The sequence below is a fragment of the Mercenaria mercenaria genome, chromosome 8 (genome assembly GCF_021730395.1).
Source record: "Mercenaria mercenaria strain notata chromosome 8, MADL_Memer_1, whole genome shotgun sequence".
Classification (NCBI taxonomy): domain Eukaryota; kingdom Metazoa; phylum Mollusca; class Bivalvia; order Venerida; family Veneridae; genus Mercenaria; species Mercenaria mercenaria.
The window spans coordinates 15,167,626-15,178,712 of NC_069368.1; positions in this window are offsets into that span (position 1 = coordinate 15,167,626).

Genomic DNA, 11,087 nt, shown 5'->3' on the forward strand with positions numbered 1-11,087 from the left:
CACGCCCAAACCCCGACCAAACCCCTAACTGGCAGCCGGCGACAAATGGCGCCCAGCGTGGGGTTCGATACTACGATAGTCGTGAATCAGAAAAGAGAAAACCAGATCAACAAGAGAGAAAGCCTAAACAGAACAATAACGAAAGATCCGACAACGCTAAGGCTGACACAAAGAAGGAAGAAACAAATGCAAAGGAGTCTTGAAACTAGAGGACGCGCTGATCACGGGCAAGAACAGAGCATGAATTTTCAAAGTAGCCCCACTGATAAAAAGGCCATATTTCAAAGGTTGATTGGCGATTCTAACAAAGGCCATGTAAGAGTCAATGGAATCGATGCTACAGCTTTGATTGACAGCGGCTCAATGATAAGTACAATGTCAGAAACCTTCTACAATTGTCTAGACCCAAGGCCCGAGTTGAAAACCTTAGATGACTTTGATCTAGACATTAAAGGAGCTAATGGAGCATCAATACCTTACAACGGATATATAGAGGCAACTGTAGAAACAGAAATATCGAGTAAGCCAGTAGAGACTCTACTTCTAGTCGTACAAAATACAGATTTCCACTCGCAATCACCGGTCTTAATAGGAACCAATATCATTAGAGAAATCCAGAAGAGCACCAATGAAAACAATACAATAACAAAGGAATGGGAGTCTTCATTCATGTCAATTACAACAGGCAAAGTAACGGCGACAACAGACATTCTACTACAACCAGGAGAATCAAGAACAGTTAGTTACTGGCTTCTTACGGAAAACTATGAGCTTTGATGCTGCCTTAACAGAGCCTATAGAGAAAAACAACTCTACCGCAAGCGCAATCATTTGTCCACGTGTAGTCTCTTCAAAATCACAGACTAAAACAGCCAGAATCCCGGTCAAATTGTGCAACATCTCTGCAAAACCTATAAAGATAAGAGCCAAATCAAACTAATGCCAGTTGCAGGAAGTGAAAGTCATTCGCCAAGCCGACATCATCGCTCCTCTGAAGACCGCCTTCTCCGCGTCCATACAACCTGAAAAAGTAAACAAAGATATTAGAGCACAAGAAAATAATACAAAATACAAGAAATATGGACTTGATATTGACAATTCGGATCTGACACCAGAACAAAAGAACAAAGTTTATAATTTATTTGAGAAGTGGGACAAGATATTTCCTAAGTCAACATCTGATCTAGGTCATGCAACGGAAGTAAAGCATAAAATCAATCTTACAAACAATGAACCTTTTAAGGAACCTTGTAGACGTATTTCACCGGCAGTTTCCAATGAAGTTATAGAACACATACAAGAAATGCTAAGAATAGGAGCTATAAAGGAATCCAAGAGCCCTTGGTCATCAAACGTGGTAATTGTACGGAGAAAAGACAGCTCTATCCGTTTTTGTATAGATACCACGGGTTGAAGAAACCTTACACTTATTATCAGGAGCCAGATATTTCTCAAAATTAGACCTCAAAACAGGATATTGACAGGTGGCAATACAAGAAGAAGATAAGGAGAAAACTGCTTTTCAAGTATCTGACCTGGGTTTATATCAATGCGAGCGCATGCCTTTTGGACTCTGCAATGAGCCGGGTACGTTTCAGAGACTCATGGAGAGGTGTATGGGAGATCTAAACCTCAAGGATTGCTTAATATATCTAGACGGCATAATCATATTCAGCTCAGACAATGAATCACACATAGAAAGACTCGACAAAGTATTTGAAAGAATAGCTTCATACAATCTCAAACTGAAAAAATCAAAATGCGAATTCTTTAAAACAAAAACTACTAACCCCGGACATGTTGTCATCAGAAGGCATCCAGGCAGATCCAGATAAAATCGAAGCAGTTAAAAAGTGGCCAATTCCGAAAAACGTCAAAGAAACACGAAAATCCCTAGTGTTCATAGGCTATTACAGGAGATTTATTAAAGGCTTTGCCTCCATTGCTCAACCGTTGAATGAGCTTTTGGTTGGCCATCCAACCGGAAAACAGAAGAAAACAGCAACCGTTAAATGTAAACCGGCAAAGAGAACACCTTTCAAATGGGGATACATCCAGCAATCAGCCTTCGATCAGCTGAAGGAGAAACTTACGAACCCAAATATATTAGCTTATGCCGATTATTCACTGCCATTCTCACTTCATACTGATGCGTCGTCAACAGGGCTGGGTGTGGTGCTTTATCAACACAAAGATGGAATAGACCGCGTTGTTGCTTACGCCAGCAGATCATTGAAACCGTCAGAGAAGAATTATCCAGCTCACAAACCCGAGTATCTTGCCCTTAAGTGGTCAGATACTGAAAAGTTCCACGACTACTTGTACGGCGGGGTATTCGAGGTTGTGACTGGTAATAATCCTCTTACGTACGTAACGTCAACTGCAAAGCTTGACGCGACAGGACAACGCTGGATGGCCACACTCAGTAACTAAAATTTCACCATCAAATATCGCACGGGGAAACAGAATGCTGACGCGAATGGATTGTCAAGAATACCGGACCGTGCAAATGTAGATGAAGGACATACTGTTATCACTGCCATGGCGACTGCAGCTTGTGCAACAATAGAGGAGACACCGTACCCTCTCAGCGTTATTACACCGGAGTCGCTCCCTGTTGTTGATAGTCCTCCAGACGTTCCAGATGATGTGCTGATTAGCCATTCCTTGAGCTCGAAGAACTAGAAAGCAGCTCAACTGCACGACCCAGTCATATCAGAGATAATACGTCATTTACGGGAAGGTACGAAACCGTCAGCCAAGCGGGTTTCAGGAAAATGTACTCCCATTATGAAGTATTGTCGCGACTGGGACAAACTCGTCTTCAGGGATGGTGTGCTGTACCGCTGAGGTAGTTAATGGACAGGAATATTACCAGCTTCTGTTACCAGAGAACCTTCGTTTGGATGTTTTCCATGCATTGCATGAAGATCTTGGTCATCAAGGGCGAGATAGGACTTTGTCCTTGTTCAGACAAAGGTTTTTTCTGGCCTGGTCTACACTCCTTCATACGTGAGAGGGTAGCTCCATGTCCCCGTTGCATCCGTCGCAAGACACCCCCGTCTACCGCAGCCCTTGTCAACATTATTTCTTCTTCTCCCATGGACCTTATTTGCCTTGACTTTCTCAGTTTGGAGAGGTCTAAGGGCGGGTTCGAGCATATCCTGGTTATCACAGATCACTTCACGCGATATGCTCAGGCCTACTCAACGACCAACCAAACTGCTAAAACCACAGCAAAGATACTTTTCGAAAAGTTTATTGTGCACTATGGGTTCCCTTTGAGAATCCATAGTGACCAAGGAGCTAATTTCGAATCCTCCCTCATTAAGGAACTTTGTCAGTTAGCAGGAATTATTAAATCTCGCACAACACCCTACCACGCGATGGGGAACGGTCTGTGGGAAAGATTTAATCAAAGTCTACTAAAGATGCTGGGTACATTAGAAGAAAGACAGAAGTCGGATTGGAAATCCCATGTTGGCCCACTTGTTCATGCCTATAATGTCACACCTCCCTCAAGCACCGGCTACTCACCCTACTTCCTCATGTTTGGTATGCAACCGAAGTTAGCTGCAGATGCTCTTCTAGGTCTTAGCACTGAAGATATTAGTGCGAAGTCCAAGAACGAGTATGTACGGAAACTTCGGGATCGACTTACGGTCGCGTACAAGAAGGTTCGTGAAACGGCAATTAGTACGGCCGATACTAATAAGAGGCATTATGACCTCAAAGTGCGCGCAGCGAAATTACAACCGGGTGATTTGGTGTTTGCGAGACACGTGACTTTACGTGGCAAACAAAAGATTGCTGACAAGTGTGAACATGACCCTTATGTGGTGGTAAGTCAGCCGTTTTCAGACCAACCTGTATACGATGTCAAGAAGGACGTTCCGCACTCCAAGAAAGTAAGGAACCTTCTACTACCTCTTGGTGTAACGTCTGAACAAGATAAGGTTGAGCCAAGATCCGAACAGGCACCGAGGTACGTTATACCCCAGCGAAGAGGGACCGACACTAGCACACCACCAGATAGTCCATCTCCTTCTGACACGGAAGCTGACACAGGCCGAACAAAGTGCACCATCAGACCGCCCAGATGGATTATAGTTAATGAGTAGGTCAGGTATACAGTTGTATATAGTACACATATTTCATATATTTTTATGCCTATGACTTGAACATGTAGTTAGTCTTTGTAGAATTTGCTTGTGACAAGCTCCACTTTTTTGTCACATGTTGGTTGTTCTGTATGTACTCGTTCGTACGTCAGTCCGTCTGACCGTGTGTCTGTCTGGAGCTCATACAATTTAGATAGTAAATCTTGTATGCAGATTATTAGCTGACTCGATACGGGTTTCATGAATCTGATTGCAGAGTAATTGTGTATTTTGCATATTTATATTGTAAAATGTCATTTGTTATTTGTTTTTTTTTACATGTATTCTGTACATTTATGCATTTTGGTGTTGAATTATATTTCAGCATTTCTTTTGTGAGTGTTTGGCGTAATGTTGTTATTTGAAATGTCGGGACGACATTACTCCACCGGTGGAGAATGTGTCATAGGTTGGAAATAAATAAACAAATAAACTATATTGATGATACATATTGTCTATTGTTTCGTTTTCCATCTTAACTGCAATCTAATAAACACCGGCCTCTGATTCGTAAATGTAGTGTAGCAGTATTACAACAATAGCTTTTACTATAGTTTAGTAAATTAGTCCTTGCTTCCCCTCGACCATAAACAGATACGTACTGTTGACCCTCTACTCGGACAGTTACATCACATGACCTAAACTGACCATTCACAGCAAATAAACATTCGCACTCGCCATTTTAGCTAAACATCAATAACACCATATTTTCCGTGCTAACAGAAATCCATTATTCTGTAGACATATATATGCAGGTAATTATTAAAAACATGTACCGCTAGTTTTTATCTACAACTACATGTACTTATTTGTCGATTGATGTATTGGTGATTGTAGCCATGGTCCGATGAATTGTTGACATTATTTCAATTGTCTATATGTAAACGGTATTTATCGCGATCACGTTATTGCTTGACCATCAATGTTACATGTATTGCCCAATACAGTACTTGTATTTTTATATCAGTAGCTATCTATTTACTGTGGTATTTTGTATATGTTTCAGTTGATTGGTTGATTGATTGATATCTCTTGGTTTGAGACAATACATGTCACAACAATTATGAGGTGTTCCTCTTCTGTTGTCACGCCCAAACCCCGACCAAACCCCTTACTGGCAGCCGGCGACACATTCTCATTGCCAGCTTTCATTGCCAATTTTACATTGTAGTCTCCCATGATTATCTAGCAATTCGTGCATATCTGGATTGTTTCCCTTAGGCCAGACCAGTGGATTAACGTGCTACCTGGTGAAAATTGATATTCGGTCAAAGTACACATAAGGTAGTAGCAATTTACCCTAAGCTAGGTCATTCGCGCTGACACGTGATTAGGTGCGAAATTATGCTAAATTGTATGTTGGTAACATTTTAATCAATTTTATTGAATTTTGTAGAATAGAGATGTCAAACATGTTAGAAAGAATAACAATAATGACTTAACAAGGGTGCAAGCTAGAAATTTGTAAAACCACTCTTTCGAATTTCAGGGATATTCATTGCACCCAAGTCATAGACTGAAAGTTTCAACGGAAAAATAAAGTCATATCTTAAAAAAAACAATAAAATTTGCCATATACAAGCATTATTCTTTGAGAAAGAAAGAACCCCGATGCGATACCCTAGATTTTCTCTAAATAATAATAATAATAACTGTCATTTAAGGAATGATAATTTTGATTTTCAGATAATTTACTGTCAATTACTGAGAAGAAAAAATAAATGCGCATGTTTATTTTGCAGCATATTTTTGATGCGCATGACAGATATATTCAGTCAAAGGTATAAAATACTAGTATGACATTTTAATTGCATTCCACCCCCAAATCCAATAAACAACTTCTATCTTATCTGCTGCTTATCAGCGATTACGTAACGTAAGCTGATTATAGGACAATTAGCACAGCAGGGGCCAACTAGACCATGAAGATGTGTGCAGTGGAGTTGAAAGAAGTTTATTTTCCTTCCGTGAATGTGGAATAATAATAATAATAATCATAATCATAATATAAGTATTATAATAATATTATATTAGTAATAATATTAAAAATAATAATGATTATAAAACTCATGTATTATAGTGAAAACTCAATGAGTTCATTGTGTTGACAAACAATGTCTTATAATATCATAATTTTATAATATCTTATAATATCATAATTATAATGAAAAAAAGTCATACCGGTGAAAGTGATCCTTCCATTATATTTTTAATAGAAAACTTATAAAATAATGGGAAAATAGTTTTCTCATAGCCATGCAATCACCATTATTGGAATGTAATATCACTGGATAAAATCAAATCGATTTCAATTATAAGTTGCCTAAATTGTACTTTCAATCTTAGCCAAATGTTATTTACAATATTCTCGAAGTATTTAAACAACTGAGTGAATGTCACAATATTTCTAAAATATCAAATTTGAATAAAGCATTTCTACTGGTAAGGAACTGAGGAAACGCTTAAGGAAACATTTAAATGATTCTATTTCCTGCGAATGTAGGACGTTTTGGCCAGCGGACGTTTTGGCCCGGACGTTTCGGCCTAGGATCTTTCGGCCTAGGATGTTTTGGCCAGGCATTTTTTGGGGGTAGGACGTTTTGGCCAAAAATAAATTGTGGTTCCAGATCGTGCAAAATATGGTCTGGAGATTATTCTAAAGAATGTTATAGTATAAGTGAACAAATTAAACTGACAATAAAACATACTCATGGTATTTTAATTTTATTTTTTATAGTCTTTTTATATGTATACATAAACATATACACATACACATTGTATATATATGTGTGTGTGTGCGCGTGTGTGTGTGTGAATATATTTGCCATTTACAACCAAAAGAGTTATGAAAATAAATTTTATTCACAATTATTTTTTTTAAAAAGAATGATCAATTATACTGTAACATATGATAACATATTAATGTCCAGATCATAATTTGCATATAATGGAAATAATTTTTTTTTTTTTGGCCAAAACATCCTATCTCAAAAATTTTCTTGGCCAAAACATCCTAGGCCGAAAGATCCTAGGCCGAAACGTCCGGGCCAAAACGTCCGTGGCCAAAACGTCCGTCCTCCATTTCCTGCATTGTGTTCCAGTCATATCGTATTAGCCCATTCTTTCAATTTGTCGCATTATTTTCACAGTTTTCTTATTATAAGTTTCTTTTGATCAATTAATAATTCGGTAATTGGTTGCGCCTGTACTTGTCTCGTTAATTAACGATTAAACATAGCAAACAATAAAGAAATTTTAAAAAAATGATTAAAAACAAGAAAGTTTTAGATGAAAAAAGAAATGAAAAAACAACAGAAAAATGACATACAAGATCAAACACAATCATATTGTAATCGACCAGCAGTATACTAATACATGTAATAGGTCTAGCTATGTAATACGCGGTCATTATATATCCTAGATCACGTTCAAACGTAGGGTACCAGAGATTGGAAACTAGGTCACTAGGTAAAATCATAAAAAATCTTGGTAACACTCTATATGCCACATTTAATTTTCCACTTGATCTTCGTAAAACTTTGCCAGAAAGTTTGTCAGGTTTCAAACTGGATTATCTTGGTCAAAACTAGGTAACTAGGTCAAATTATATTAAGACCTTGTTAACACTCAGAAGGCCACATTCTTTTTGGCAGTGCATAGCTACACATCCAAGAAAGCTGTGGGTCGGTCCTCATTGAGTACATAAATAGTATACCGCTTGTCGATTCCCAAACTTCCCAAACTTGATTAAAAAGGTGTATTAAATGTAAAGGGTCTGATGCCAATTTTGGTGTCAATAAGCAAAATAATGTTACAAAGAGTTGCATTTATTTTTGAACACCCATTGTAGCTGCGGTGGCACCTTTTGGAACCATTGAGAAGACCATGCAAGGATGCTACAGACCAAGTTTGGTGATGGTGTGTCAAGAAGCTGTTTAAAGATTTTACTTTTTTAACCTCTAAAAGGAGCCAAGCGAAACTATTTGAAACACGAGGCCCATAATGACCCTAGATCGCTCACCTGAGTTACACCACTTGCTTGAATAGTTTATGTCGACGGTTATGCAAAAGAAATTATTTTGAAATAGTGCCAGTATCTGATTTCTGACAAGAATATTAAATTTCAACTAAACAAGAGACCCAAATGGTCTAAGTCGTTGACCTGAAGAGAACCTTAACCATCTGACATTGCTTCCGACCAAGTTTGGTGAACATCCTTTAAGACGTTCATTAAAATAAAAGTTATTTAAATGTTTTTTCTCTATGTTTTGCTTTGACGGTCCATTAGTTACCATCAGAACAAACTTCAAGGCAAGACTTTTTTGAGCTTGGTGTCCCCTATAAGGGACCAAGCAGAACCCTTAGAACAAATTTGGGAGAGGACCTCACAATGCAACTAGAGACCAAGTTTGATGGAGATCCATCAAGCGGTTCATAAGAGTTTTTATCATTTTAAGCTCTAGTAGCCTCTAAAGGGGCCAACCCGGCTGTCAAAATTCCAGAAGTTTCCATGCAATGTCTTTGAATTTCCATGGAAGTCCGGACGCTGGAGTAATCGGACAAACTTTCCGGAGCTTGATATGGAAAACTGCGGAAAAATGTCCAGGGATTACAGGAGAACTTTCCATGGACAATTTTCCGGAGTGATTCTACGGACGTCCGTGAACAATTTTCTGTCCAGTTATTCCGCAGTCGTCCAGGAAGTTCTGCTGACAGTATTATTCAATAGCAATAAATATGATTTATAGACTTTTTTGCAGTACATGTATAGCGAGCAATAACACTTCAGTACAAGCAATATGATTTTATTGCATGTGATCACTTTTGCAGTTTCAAACACTATATGATATATATGATCAAAGAAAATGAATCTTTGCCAGTTAAAAGTGACTGATTGGAATATTTTAAGCATATACATAGTTTCGAACAAAGATTAGTTACACTTAAGTAATGATGAAATCATTCAAAGAAAGTACCTAAAGATATCTGTTTTCATATATGCATACTATTTATAAAATCTTTGTGAAGCCTTTGGTTATACTTTAGCATTCATTGTTTTATGCTATATAATGACTGATGTACAAATATACATGCATGTGTTAATTAGCATAATTACAAATGTATGTATTGTTTCACTGGTCAATTATGTAAACAAACTTACTTGAGCAATTTCTAGAATCCTCAATATTAACTTTGAACTGAATTACCTCACATAATAAAGTTTCACTAATTTTTTTATCGCGGCCTGGCCGCGATCATATGGAATAGGTGAAGTATATGCGCGCTGGGGAAAATATTTCATGATGGACCTGTGCATGAATTCTTTACTTACGGGTGAAACAGGTCTCATAAGCGTAAATATGACTAGCTTCTACTGATTATAAAACATACCGTACGATTTATTGTGAATTAACTGTTGTTGTACTTTTTGTAGTTCAACCGCCACTCTTGTTTAAGAGCAACATTTAAAAAAAACACGTTTTTTTCATCCTCAAGTAATAAGTAAGTAGACTCGCCCAGTGTAATCAATAACCCACAATTGACCGACCCCTCTGGTACAGTATCAAGACGCATAATCAAACTCTATACATAGAGCTCCTACTTCACCCGATTTACATTCGGAACATTTTCACGCGGGTCGGGCTTTATCGTATATTTAACATGGGATTTTTGAACCTTCCAAAGATGTTGGAAATGTTTGTCTCATTGTTTATTTTTTTAATAAAAATGTTACTGCTTTCATTGTCTACCACTTTTTTACACCCTTGCCTGAAAAAACAGTAATGAGTTTGTACACTGTTCAGACAATTGTGCTCTGTTGAAATTTAACCAAACACAAGTTTACCTGCATTATGGTAAACGCTTCTTTCCTGCACAAACGACAATTTCGCAACTTCTGTCCGGTTTGTACAAATTTCTGGCCGCGATAAACCATTTGACTTGTACACAACTTGTTAACATCAGACTTCCAGTTACACATTTTGAAAATTCCTCTGTAAGATCAGTTCATCTAATTGGCTGAGCTTGATCACATGGTATTCCCAGTCTGATGCTAATTGTTTTCTGATGTGTTTAAAATCCCTTAGAAAATGACAGAGTTATTTTCCAGAGTTAAATGACCAGAATTTTTTCAAAGTGCTACTTTTCCGCAGTGTCGGTGAATATTCCATGAACATTTTGATAGATGTCCAGAGTAATTTCCAGAGTTGTCCTAGGAAAACATTTGCAATCACTCTGGACATGTTATATAACCGGTGACTTTTCCGGACTATTCCATGGAAAGTACCTACTTTCCATGGAAGTTTTGCATGTGTCCGCAATTTTTCCACAGTTACTCTGGAATATGTTCAGCCGGGAAGTACCCCAATTTATACAATTTTGGGAGAGGATCTTACAATGACGCTACAGACCAAGTTTGATAAAGATCCACCCAGTGTTTCATGAGAAGATGTCATTTTCCCCATTTTTAACTGTAGCGGCCTCTAAAAGGGTCAAACACCACCACTTGAAAATATGTGGGAGAGGGCCTAAATCCTTACAGTGATGCTACAAATTAATTAAGTTTGAGGAAGATCCATCAAGCGATTCATGAGAAGAAGTCATTTAAAGGTATTTCTATTTTTAGCTCTAGTGGCCCCTACATGGTTCCAAGCGTCCCCATTTGAACAAAATTGGCATGTAACCTTACGACGATGATAGACTAATTTTGATGAAGATCCATGGGAAGAAGCAGTTTAAGGTACTTCCGCCATCTTGAATTTAGAGTGACCTTCACTTGAAGTGTGAAAATATAGTGAACAAAAGCTTTCAAATGCAGCTGTTGCAGAATACAAAAACAGCTCGGTTTGCAAGATCTGAACTAAAAGTATCTGTATAAAAAGTAAAACTAAAATTTGGAAATAAACAAAGAAGATATTTTACCTGTAT